The sequence below is a fragment of the Cuculus canorus genome, chromosome 1 (genome assembly GCF_017976375.1).
Source record: "Cuculus canorus isolate bCucCan1 chromosome 1, bCucCan1.pri, whole genome shotgun sequence".
Taxonomy (NCBI): Eukaryota; Metazoa; Chordata; class Aves; order Cuculiformes; family Cuculidae; genus Cuculus; species Cuculus canorus.
In genome coordinates this window covers 173,121,281-173,133,428 of record NC_071401.1, presented here as the reverse complement: position 1 = coordinate 173,133,428, position 12,148 = coordinate 173,121,281, and positions in this window count along the sequence as shown.

The following is a 12,148-nucleotide window of genomic DNA, read 5'->3' as shown; positions in this document are numbered from 1 at the left end:
GGAGAAGAGAAGACTGAGAGGGGAACTTAGCAATGATTTTAAATATCTAAAGGGTGGGTGTCGAGAGGATGGCACCAGGCTCTTTTCAGTGGTGCCCTGTGACAGGACAAGGGACAATGGGCAGAGACTGGAACGCAAGGAGTTCCACCTGAACATGAGGAAAAACTTTTTTACTGTGAGAGTGACAAAGCACTGGAATGGGCTGTCCAGAGAGGTTGTGGAGTCTCGCTCTCTGGAGATATTAAAAACCCGCCTGGACATGCTCCTATGCAACTTGCTCTGCATGAACCTGCTTTAGAAGGGTGGTTTGACTGGATGATCTTCAGAGGTCCCTTCAAATCCCTGTAGTTCTATGATCCTGTGTGTTGTGGCTTGTGGACATAAAAGAGACAGAGCTGAACGAGCAGGGCTTGTTGCTAATAGCAAGCCTAAAAGAACATGAATGCTCCCTACAGATCCTCCCTTTTACTAAGAATTTTAAATCGTCTTTGGTTGCAGGCAGATGTTGAGCATCCCTCAGATACCCCGGGCAGTGTTGAGGCACAGCCCTGCCGGCATGGGGTGAAGGTCTGAACCTTCAGGCCTTGCTTGGGGATAAACAGCCTTCAGACTTCCAGTGGCAACCTTGTACTGCCATAAATCCAGCTGCAGTGTGTGTTAATGACACAAAACTTCATTACGTTCATTTATTTTGAGGTTAATTAAAGTAGCCACTCCTGCTCATAGTTCACAAATTCAGGGACACAGTACTATGGGTGTTGTTTCCCTGACTAATAGGTAATGACACCTTCGGATACTAATTTGACTTGCAATACTCATATATGCTTTTTTAATTGCTTTTTCACTGTTCTTTAGGAGAAGAAACTAGGAGAAAACATCCAAAGAGAACTGGATGCTGTCACATTGTTCTATACTCCTGTCAGCTCCCATTCTGTAATTCTGAATACCTTTTAGGTGTAGGGTATTTGGTAGTATGTGATTTTGAAAAGTACTTATTAATTAATTGCTACATTGTAACTAGAACTGGTTAATTTTCAATCTGTTTCTCCTTTCTAGTTCTGTTTTTCTTTGCCTGTGGCTGCATTTTAAAATTGTGTTAAAATAGTTAAAGATTTGTTGGAGAACACCAGCACTTCAAATAGTGTTTAAAGATAGGCTAGAGCACAGTGAGCATAATGCTATTTTTCCATGACAACTAACTTGTCCAAACAAGCAGTGGATAACTGCCTGGACTTGTCTATAGAGTCTCGGCAAACACAGCACCTTGTAAAAGTTCCAGCAGTGGTTTAAATCTAGATATTTGTGTGATGACAGATTTTCAAGATGAGCTTGTTACCTCTTGAGCTCAAGATCTAGTGAGGGACAGCCAAGAAACTGCCAGAATTTTGCGAAGTATGTTCACCTCCTGCTTGCTCCAGGGTTTCAAAGCAAACAGAAATCTGGTTTAAGTAGAATGTTCTGCCACCAGCAGTCAGGTATCTCTCATTTACACACAGCACCCCAGTTCCTGAGATCATGAGCTAGCTAGCTTCATCATTAGAAGAAAGTTCCGTCTACACAAAAATGCAATAAAATAGAACTGAATGGCTAAGTTCAGTTGATGTGACACTGAACAGCAGTATTATCGATGCTCAAACTTGTCCTGATGTGGGATGAAAACTATTTAATTCCTATATGAAATGCATTTTACTGAACTGAGGCAAAACAAAAATAGAGTGTTTATGTAGTTCTCCCCAAACTGTATCACATTATTGAGCTTTATTGATTCATAGCATCATTTTGCTAAGGCTGTGTAGAAATTAAAGTGCTTTTTAAAGCAGACTTTTTGAAGAAAGTCTTACTAAACTTGTAACTATGGCTTTCTTTTTCCACTTTTCAATGAATGTGACCAATGACTTCAAGATTAAATTGGGATTCTCCAAATAATCACTTTGCTTATCAATTCACTAACTACTAAGGATAAAAAAGAACCCAAATGTTTCTGTCTAGAATTTTTATCAGTCTTCAAGGACAATCTTATCTCTTTTTCAGACAGACTAATCTCAAGTGAGGGGAAGCTTTGAGTAGGTAAGATATGCTGTCTGTGCTTGCTTAGGGAGATAGGGGGATGTTTTGAGACATGCAGTGCTGCACCACTTCTGTCCTGTTTGTCGCTAACACAGTGCATGCTATGCCATCAATATGTGTTATTATTTCCTCAGGCATGATAATTCTGGACAAGTATAATTAAGAAGCTTTACTTGAAGAGTGAATAATAAGCTTAGATAGTTAGGAGAGCTGACTTCCCCACTATTTCAAGGTCCTAAAAAGCAAAGGGGACATCTGTATGGCAAGAGCCTGCCCGTGTATTTGATTTATAAAGCTGCTGAAAATATCTGAAGCAGACGTAGCCCAGCTGCCTTAACTGTAGTTAATTAACATGGTATGAGATCCTTTTTAATATAAATTCGGATTCCAAATATTGACATTTAATTGTTTAATGCTTGCAAGCTGAATTCTTTTCTGAGATTTGTCTGTTCTACCTGTAGTCACGTATGCCAGAAGAAAGATGGGTTGCTGTACTGCAGCGATGCCCAACTCAAGTGAATGAACAGGCTGTTAAAGACTTCAATTTCAGATTTTTGTTCAGTTTACCCATTCCTACTTACCCATTCCTAGCTGCTGCCTAGCCAGCATCCAGCATGAAATTGTCCAGAGTTCCCGGATGCTGATCAGAGGCATAGCTGGCCAGGTTCATCAGGTCTCATCTCTAGCCTGTTCACTACTTCAGATAGTTGGATGTGGCAAGATTAAAGGACAGAGGAAAAATTGATGCTGAAATACACCTGGCGGGGGTTCTGCCAGGCTTGTCTGCTGCAGCCTTGATCCCACACACCAGGCTGTGGGTCAGTACACTGCTATACAAATATGAGAGAAAGAAAGTTGTTATTTTCTTTACATTCCTTTTTCTATTGTGTAAGAAAAAGCACATTGATAAGAAACACACCAGTAATATCATTTGCAGTTCAGAGAAATTGCACTTTAGAAGCTAAAACTTAATGGAGAAGTCTGTCAGTACCAGCACATGAAACTTCTTACTACAGATGACACCCAAATTCTACTGAATGTAAAGAGGTTATGGCCTTCCTTGTATCAACAAGCAGGAATTAAGAGCAAGGCTCCTAGCAGCAGTGGGAACCCAAAGACCATACATCATGCTGTTGCAGGTATTTAACAGGGAACATCAGGGTGTACTTAGCTATTAAACTTGTGTTTTCCTGGTGTGCAGGAGCTGGGTCTTTGAGCTGCCCAGGGCTGCACTGCCCTTCTCAACAATCCCAGTCGCTCTGGAGGGTGGGTAGCGTGGCAGGCATTCTGCAGCTTTACCTGTGTGCACACCCAGGGCTCAGCTACCTGCAGTATTTTAGGGGTGCTTTGGATATGAGAGCGGCACTTTCCTACATTTCCATAACTTCAACCTCATTTGTTCTGAAAAATGTAAAATTACTTCAGGTGGACTGGCAAATATGGTTGAAACCAAAATATTTTTCTAGCAGCTGTTCATGAGCTCTTACCTCCTTCCTGCAGGCATTCAGTTCAGGTGTGCTCTGCTCTTGCAGGCACTAAGTACAAGCTGCTTCAAAACAATGTTCGAGCTGGAACAATCCCACATCAGAAGACAGAAGTTCTTCTGCTTGTGTTTAGTTGGCATATGCTTTCCTTCATGCATCTGGGAGACACTGGTAGTGTGGCTGCCCAAATCTGATTCCTATTTGGTAGCAGCTCACTCAGCCACAAGCAAAATTAACCAAAGCAACAGTGTATGCCTTCTGAAGAGAGGCCAACTGGCAAAACTATAAAACAATTATCTTTAACTTCTGCTTAGGAGTGCTTAATATCTAACATGGAATGAAAGGTTCGGGTGTTTTTTCCCCCCTCTGGTTTTCTGTTTAGTCCTTGCTTTTGGGGTTTGTGTAGCAATTCTGAAAACTGAAAGGAAAAAATATCACGAGAAGTGGCTCCTTACTCCCAGTACTTTTAGTTAGGAACATCACTCGGTGAAGAAACATGTTTTTGTTCTGCTCTTGTCAAGCAGGAGTGAAGTGTGGGGCTAGATTGTCACATTTTCTCTGTTTACTAATCTGTAGCTGTGAAAATTAAATAATCCATTGATCTCTCCTTCTGTAGGAGTACTTGATTGCGTGTAATTAGATCAGGGAAAGCCTCACTTTAACAGTACTCATGTGCCTTGTTTAAGCAAACTAGGATGACCCCAGTTCAGTTTTGAACTGCTCTATTAATTCAGTGTTCATTTGTCGTTCAAATGTACTATTCAGTCTAGCACAAAACACATTTCTGTACAAGGGAGCGGCCCAGAAGGGCATGTGGGGTGTGCACAGGCTGATAGGACTCCTGTGAAAGTCTGAGGTGTTTTTTTCAGAAGCTCCTGAGAAGAACACAAGAGAGATCTAGGAGAGGCTGAGAGCAAATGTAGCAAGCGATCCAAATCCAGTCAGTCTGGCTACCACGAACAGGATTACAGTTGCTGATGAGGTCAAGCCTGAAAGTACTATTAAACTCAGGCTGATGTTTGCGTTAGTGGAGGGGAAGACAAAAAAATTGATTTAACCATCTGGCTCTTACCTGAACAAAGAAGAAAGTGCCCGGTTGCCTGCATGTGAATTAGTACTTGTTTAAACACAAACACAAAACAACAGCATCTAAGTAAGGAACACATTCATGCCACTGAAACAGAAAGGTTCTCTCTGCAGACTGAGGGAAGGGAATAACAGTAACATCAGTAGAACATATGGGAGAGAACTGGTGCAATTTTACAAGGAGGGGAGCTATATCAGTGCCAGTTCTGTCATCTTTCAGTGATTACAGTGGACTTTTCTGTCTGATACACAAAACTGACAGTTTCCTAGAACCATAGAATGTCCTGAGTTGGAAGTGACTCACAAGGATCCTCAAGTCCAGTTCCTGTGGCAAAGTCCATAAACTCTGACATGCACAGACAGCATCCTGAATGACAGTCAGCAAATCAACCCAAACTCCACTTGAGACCCAAACCAAGCAGAAGACTGAATCCACAGAGTCCTAATCATGAGTTTGTATGCACTGCTTTGTTTTCTTTGTAAATAGGTGAACCCAAATCACTGTGTAACTTTATGTCCAGACAGTAGTTATTCAATCCTCTTGCCCTTTCCTTTCAAAACAGTGGCTGTATTAGGTCTGACTGAAAGATTCTCTTACGGGAAAGACACAGAAGAAAAAGGCATGTTTTCTCCATCAAGAGCCAATACACGTTTGTACAAGGATGACAGACTGGCAGAGTAGAAAATAAATTCAGTGACGAATACCAGACAGCTACAGACAAACTTGTACCAAGTTTTCCTTTTACCTAGTTAGCAAAATAGCCTGTGAGCCAGTGCTTTACATCTCAAGCATATTGAGCTTTATGCAGCAAGCAGGCAATACTGGAGGGGCAGGCTTCTTGAAACATGTGGTCCTGTGATCTTTTAAGTTTGTACAGCATAATGAATATGCAGTAAACTTGCGTTATACAATTATTTCTTACGTTTTCAGTGGTATCTTAGCATTACAATTTCAAAAGGATCCGAAGCAAAGTGGATTTACACATGACATATACAGACGCTCTTCTTTAAAAGCCCTAACACCCAGACAGCCTGGTTGTGACACAGTTGCAGTGGGCCATGCATTATTCTTTCATCTTGAGTGATATTTTCCCAGATTTCTTCTTTTAGCAAGAACTAGAATTGAAGGGTTTAGATTTTTGAAATCCCTTAGAACTTGCATCTGTCATATGACTTATTGAGTGGCTGATTTCCTCCAGTCCACATGTATAGCTCCTCTGTGCTTACATTTCCACAAACAATATAACGAGCCATCTTGCTCTCCATTGGCAGTAAAGTGCCACGATTGTCCAAGTACCTTATCAACACAGCATACCCTTATTAATGAATGTTAAAGATGTGATAAATGCTGTTTAATCCCTGATATTCTTAATGGCTTTGTTTGACCTGTTCCTTCCATTGATCCTCAAGGTTTGTCCCTTGCTCTCACGAAGGCTACCTAAAACATGGAAAGCAGCTGTTTAGCCTCAGCCTTTAGGTTCCATCTGTGCATTAATTTTATCAATTTCCCACTCTTCAGCTATTCATAGTACACCTTACAGCTCCTTTTCCCTATTCAAATGTCTTTTAAGAAAGGGCTGGGAGCCTTATTTCCTAAAATTAATAGACTACTACTGTGAACGGAAACCAAAGCAGGAAGTATGTCTGTGCTGTAACAGAAAAAGCAAATGTCCCTCAAGATCTCAGAGATCTAAAGATCTCTGCAAAAATTATTTGTCTGTCAATGGCAATGCACTGTAGAGAAAACCTTTCTTCTATGGAAGATCATAAGACCAGGTGCCAGGGGTAAAGCATAGGCACCCAGACTCTTCCAGAGGCCTGGACAACTTCAGGGAACTGAGCTGGCTGAGAAGTTAGCTGGCTGTTCCTGGGAGGAGTTCTGTGACTCACAGAGATGCAGCAGGCAGTTTTGGTGCAACAGCCTTGATGATTAATCTGCTTGTGGTAAGCTGGGTGCTGAGGCCCTGGAACATGACAGTCACAGAAATCAAGGAAAAAGCTTTCATACATGTTTTCCCCCGAATCAAGGGAAAAGCTCACACACATGTTTTCCAGTCTCACAGCTGTAATAAGAAATGCTAAGAAAGTGGGATTTTGGCATTCTGGAATTCAGATGCCAGACACTGGTTGGCATAACCAGCACTCTCTTTATTGTCAAAAAAGTCGAATTTGTTGCCCAGCATGCAAATAACCAATCTCACTTGCCAAGTAGAGACATTTGATTTTATTACATTTTATTACATTTGATTTATTATTGTGCAAGTCTGTGTGCCATGGTGAGCTTCCCACAGACCACAGCACACTGGACAGGAGCCTCCATGCTCCACTTAATCCAAAAGGTACAAAGTGAATGCATGCCAAAGTACTTCCCTCTACAAATTATTTATTAGTGATTACATAAAGTTACAGGTGATTTTATCAGGCATGCTCACTGGGTAGGAGATTTGCTTCTGGAGAAGGTTTCTTATGCTCCTTTGCCAAGATGGCAGATTTGATAACAAGGCCTGACTAACGTTGTCCTCCCTAATGCAGATGTCAAAGATGCTCTATATCAGATCTTCTGGGTCCTTTATTCTCTAATTAGTTCAAGGCCCAGATGTGCAGGACGTACTCTGTCAAGATGTACTTTACCAGATTCCCTGGGTGCTTTGTTCTTTTAATTAACACAAAGTTTGCTATACCATTTCATTTAATATTAACAAATGTTAGTCTGCTCTGTTGTTTGCTTAACATGATTTTTAGACCAATGCTCTGTTTTGCAACATCTTGCACTTCTTTTTTACATTCACCTCTGAATTTCTCCACTTTACACTCTACGGAGTTTTTCCTCCCAGTATGTGCACATTCTTTGTCTCCTTCTCCCCTTTACATCATTGCTGCTTTCTAGGTTTTGTTAATATTTCCATAGTATATTTAATATACTCTTGAGGCATATAAAAATAGTTCCACACAAAGAGTTCACAAACTTCTGCAAATTCACTTTCATGTCCTGATTTTTGGTAATTACACGTGAAAACGTTTGTAGAATTGGATCAGTAAAGAAGCATATATCGAGAGGGTTTACTCATTTTCTAAAGTGTTTTAATATTCATATATTTCATACTCTGCCTTTCTTCTTTCATAGCTCCCACCTGAAAGCCACCTGGTACTGATTTCCAGTACGTGGTGTGTTTTAGCCTGAGGAGGACTCTGATGGGTGCAGCTGCACTAAAGAAACTGGAACGAGACAAGTAGTTCTTGCATGTGACTTGTTTTCAATACCAAAATATTTTTTTTTTTTTTTTTAATAAATATGAAACAGGAAAAGCAAGGGGAATCCCCTGCTCCAGCTGCCCTACAAATTGAAACATCTTTCTATGTACCAGTGGGGAATACAGATCAGGATAACATCCACAGTCTTTATCAGGAAGGCAAGGTTTAGAGAGGCACAGAGAGAAATTGTTAATCCAAATGGTACATGAATTTTTGAAGGATTTGTGTGCCATTAAGCTTGTTTTTCTGCCACTTCCCCTGGCTCCATTAGCTGACAGAGAGTACATCTATTCACAAGCCTTCAGACGGCGCTGTCCTTGCACCGAGGTTTATCTGCGAAGGCTCGTTGGCGGTTGTGCCATCTAGTGGAGAGAAGGGTTTTTTTTTTCCTTTTACAGCACTCAAAGGCCCTTAAACAAAACTCTCACAAACCCGTTGATGCCATTGGGATAGAAGGACACAAACTAAACTCTGATTGCAGATGAAGAAGCCATGAAAGCTATTGTTCTGTGCTTTGTTTGGTTCCACTGAAGTATTAATACTCTGTTCTCTCTTGTCTCCGGGGAAAGCAGGCACATGGATTTTTTGGTATTCCTTCACTAAGCTGGTCTCACAGGGTCCATCTGAGCATCTGAGTTTAAATTCCCCCCTGTTATTTAAAAATAATATTTTTGACTGTGGAAGCTTTGATTCTGTGCATTTTTCTTGGCAATTTCTTCTGTCTTTCTCTGTGTACCTGGAGAGAGATGCAGGCATGAGAGAGATGGCTTTAACTTCTGACCCACGATACTTATCTTACCACCATGCTGTTTAGATATGAACCAAGGCCAGAGGCGACACAGCATGGTAGAACACTTTGAGAGAAATACACCACAATAGCGTTAGTCACAAGGGAAAAATCCCAAATCCAGCATTGTGTGTCTGTAAGATATTGCTGCATCATGACTTGGCTGCTAGGACACAGACTGCAGTTTCCTCACATAAGTGAAACAGGCCTCATACAAACATTCTCCAGTGCAGTGCAGTGAGATATTGGAAAGAACAGGTCTTCTGACTTTTAGCACCAAAATAGAGAGAATAGTCATAAGAAAATGTGGGTTTCCCCAAGATCCACTGGAGAAGACCTGGTAGAATACAGACCATCCCTTTTGCAGGTAATTGCCTATCCTGATCTTTAACTCATTCAGTGCAGCAGATGCCACAGTATATAATTTCCTCTTTCCTACCAGATGGGATGTATGTAAAGCCACAGAGACTCATTGACTTGGGCCTGATAGCTTACCTCTTACCCTCTCCCTGATAGCTAATCAGCCACACTATATCTACCATACCTGCTCTGCTCAAAGAAACATCAGTTGTGGGGCTTGCTCAGCTGTAGTGCAGCCACACTAAAATGATTGTGCTTAATGGTGAGATAGTGAAAATTCAGCATGCATTTCTTTGGCTGGAACACAGCTTCAAAGACATCTGTTCCCAGCCACCTCTTCCATCCTGTTACAACCCCTCCTATTATACTGGCACAGGTATTTGTGCACATACGGCACCAAGTGGATAAAATGATGTGGCACACCTGAGAAACTGCATTTTTTTTCTGCAGGTAACTTTTCAGCCAGATGAATTCCCTGAGGTAATCCTGAGTAGCTACGCAGTGGCTGGACCAGGACATCACTGGAATGGTGACAGACAGGTAGGCAGGGGAAACGGTGTGTGTGTGTGATCTGCTTCAGCTTGCTTAGGCAGCAGTACTGCTGAAGGCGAAGCTCACAGAAAGCTTGCCTCATTTCAGAGCACACCACTGAGAAAGCGGTGTCCCGTTCTCCTCCCTACGTCCTTGCTGCTGACTGCAAGCTTGGATGGTGAGACCTTTTTTTGGAAGCAGTGTGGTGTTGGATTGACTCAGCCACTTTGCATGGTTAGGTGATACAGGTAAACCCATTGATTATCTCCCTGGAAGAATGTCCTGAGCCCATCTAGGCATTCCCTGTTGAAACAATGGCCTTGCCTGGAGCTGTGCATTCCCAGCCAAGTATTTCTTTGAGCTGGCTTTGGCATATTTGACTGCAGATTTAGCTGATTCAACAGCAGGATATTTACTTGTATTTGCTGCTAGTATGTCAGCTTGCTTTATCATGAACAAGCATATGAGACATCAAAAGGAAAGCAGCAGGAACACACAGCTGGTAGCAGAGAATTGGAGATGGAAATGGGGAAATAACGAAGGCATGGAGCTATTCAGTGGCCTTGCCCTTATTGTCTGACCACACCCTGAAGGTCCTGCTGTTACCTGTGGTGTTATCAATCACCTGGGTTGATAAATCCCTGCTGTGACAGAACTGGGTCCAAGTTCCCAGGAGTGCCCCTCAGGTGTTATCTAGGGAGAAGAGTACATGTTACCACTGAGAATAACTTTAGCTAATGCTAGCCAGCTTTTCCTGTGTTGCAAAGGAGCTGAAAGCCTTCTTTGCAAGACAGGTTGGGTTGATTTTACAGATGAAGACACTTCTGGTGGTAATTCCCAGGCTATTCTGTTTCATAGCTCATTTGTTCAAGCTGAACCCGTTCTCTTCTGGGAAAAGTTCTCTGGAAATTTACATCTTGACATCTGTAGAGCATGTTTCAGCCGTGTATTTTGCATTCCAATTGTGCAGATAATGAGGGAATTTCCTTGCTGACAGCAAATACATGCATTTTACTGTGGCAACTTCTTGATAGAAGACTAAGAGGTGAGACCTTTTTTCATCTTGTGGCTGATCTTTCCAGCACTTTCCAAGATTTTTTCCCCCACACAATTCCAAAATTATGATCTTGATATTTCTTTGCCTACTAGCAGGCATGATTTGCTGTTGTTATTACAGCTTTGATCAAGCAGCTGTAGCAAAAGAAGTTGCTCCAGCTCAAGCCATCACTTCCTTCTGCTGTTGACTGTGCTTTCTTAGCAAAAGTTACTGCCCATGGAACACAGTAATTTGGTGGGCTCAGTGCACAGTCTGGCACATTAAACTGTTACTCAGATGATTGCATCTAAGGGGCACCACGTGATTGAAAGAAGCCCTGTGGAGAATGACTTGGGGGTGCTGATTGAGGAGAAGTTCAAAGTGAGCCAGCAACATGCGCTCACAGCCCAGGCAGCCAACTGTATCCTGGGCTGCATCAAAAGAAGCGTGGCCAGCAGGTCAAGGGAGGCGATTCTGCCCCTCTATTCTGCTCTTGTGAGACCTCATCTGGAGTATTGCATCCAGTTCTGAAATCCTTGACATAAGAAGGATATGGAGCTGTTGGAACGGGTCCAGAGGAGCGACACAAAGATGATCAAAGAGCTGGAGCACCTCCCATACGAGGACAGGCTGAGAGAGTTGGGATTGTTCAGCCTGGAGAAGGTTCCGAGGAGACCTTATAGTGACCTTCCAGTACCTGAAGAGGCCACAAGAAAGCCGGCGAGGGACTTCTTATAAAGGCATGTAGTGATAGGACGAAGGGGAATAGCTTTAAATTGGAACGGGGAAGATTTAGATTAGACATAAGGAAGAAATTCTTCACAATGAAAGTGGTGAGGCACTGGCACAGGTTGCCCAGGGAAGTTGTGGCTGCCTCCTCCTTGGAGGTGTTCAAGGCCAGGTTGGATGGGGCCTTGAGCAGCCTAGTCTGGCAGGAGGTGTCCCTGCCCATGTCAGGGGGGTTGGAACTAGATGATCTTTAAAGTCTCTTCCAACTCAAACCATTCTATGATTCTATGACTACTGCAGGAGGTGCCTTCCACCCTGCCCTGCTTCCCTCAGTCCTGTTTCTAGCCATGTGGTGTCATTCTTCTTCGTTGTCCCACCACTGAAACTTGCCTGCCTGCCTGCACAATAAGGCATCACCTTACTCTCTGGACCAGTCATGGCTATTCTGCCTAACAGAGCAACAGATGAATCTCCCAGCTCAGGCAGATCAAGAGGGAGAAGCAAGTGCCCAAGCTGTGTTCATGGGGAGGAGCAGGACATAGGCCTTTAACCAGTGAAATCCCATTTCACTGGCTCTGCCATCTCATACAAGGTGTGCCAAGAGCATGTCTGTCACTGAATCCACTAGTTTCCCCGAACTGCTAGTTTTCAAACTACCTGTATTTTAATTTCTTTCTTCGGCTTCCAAGATGAGGTTTGAATGACACCTAAGTACAGCTGGGTCCCTGACCATGCATCTAGCTTTGTGAAACCAACTTAAACTGTGGGTGCTGAGCAACCCCAGATCAGTGCCATCCTCCCACACGTCAGCTGGAC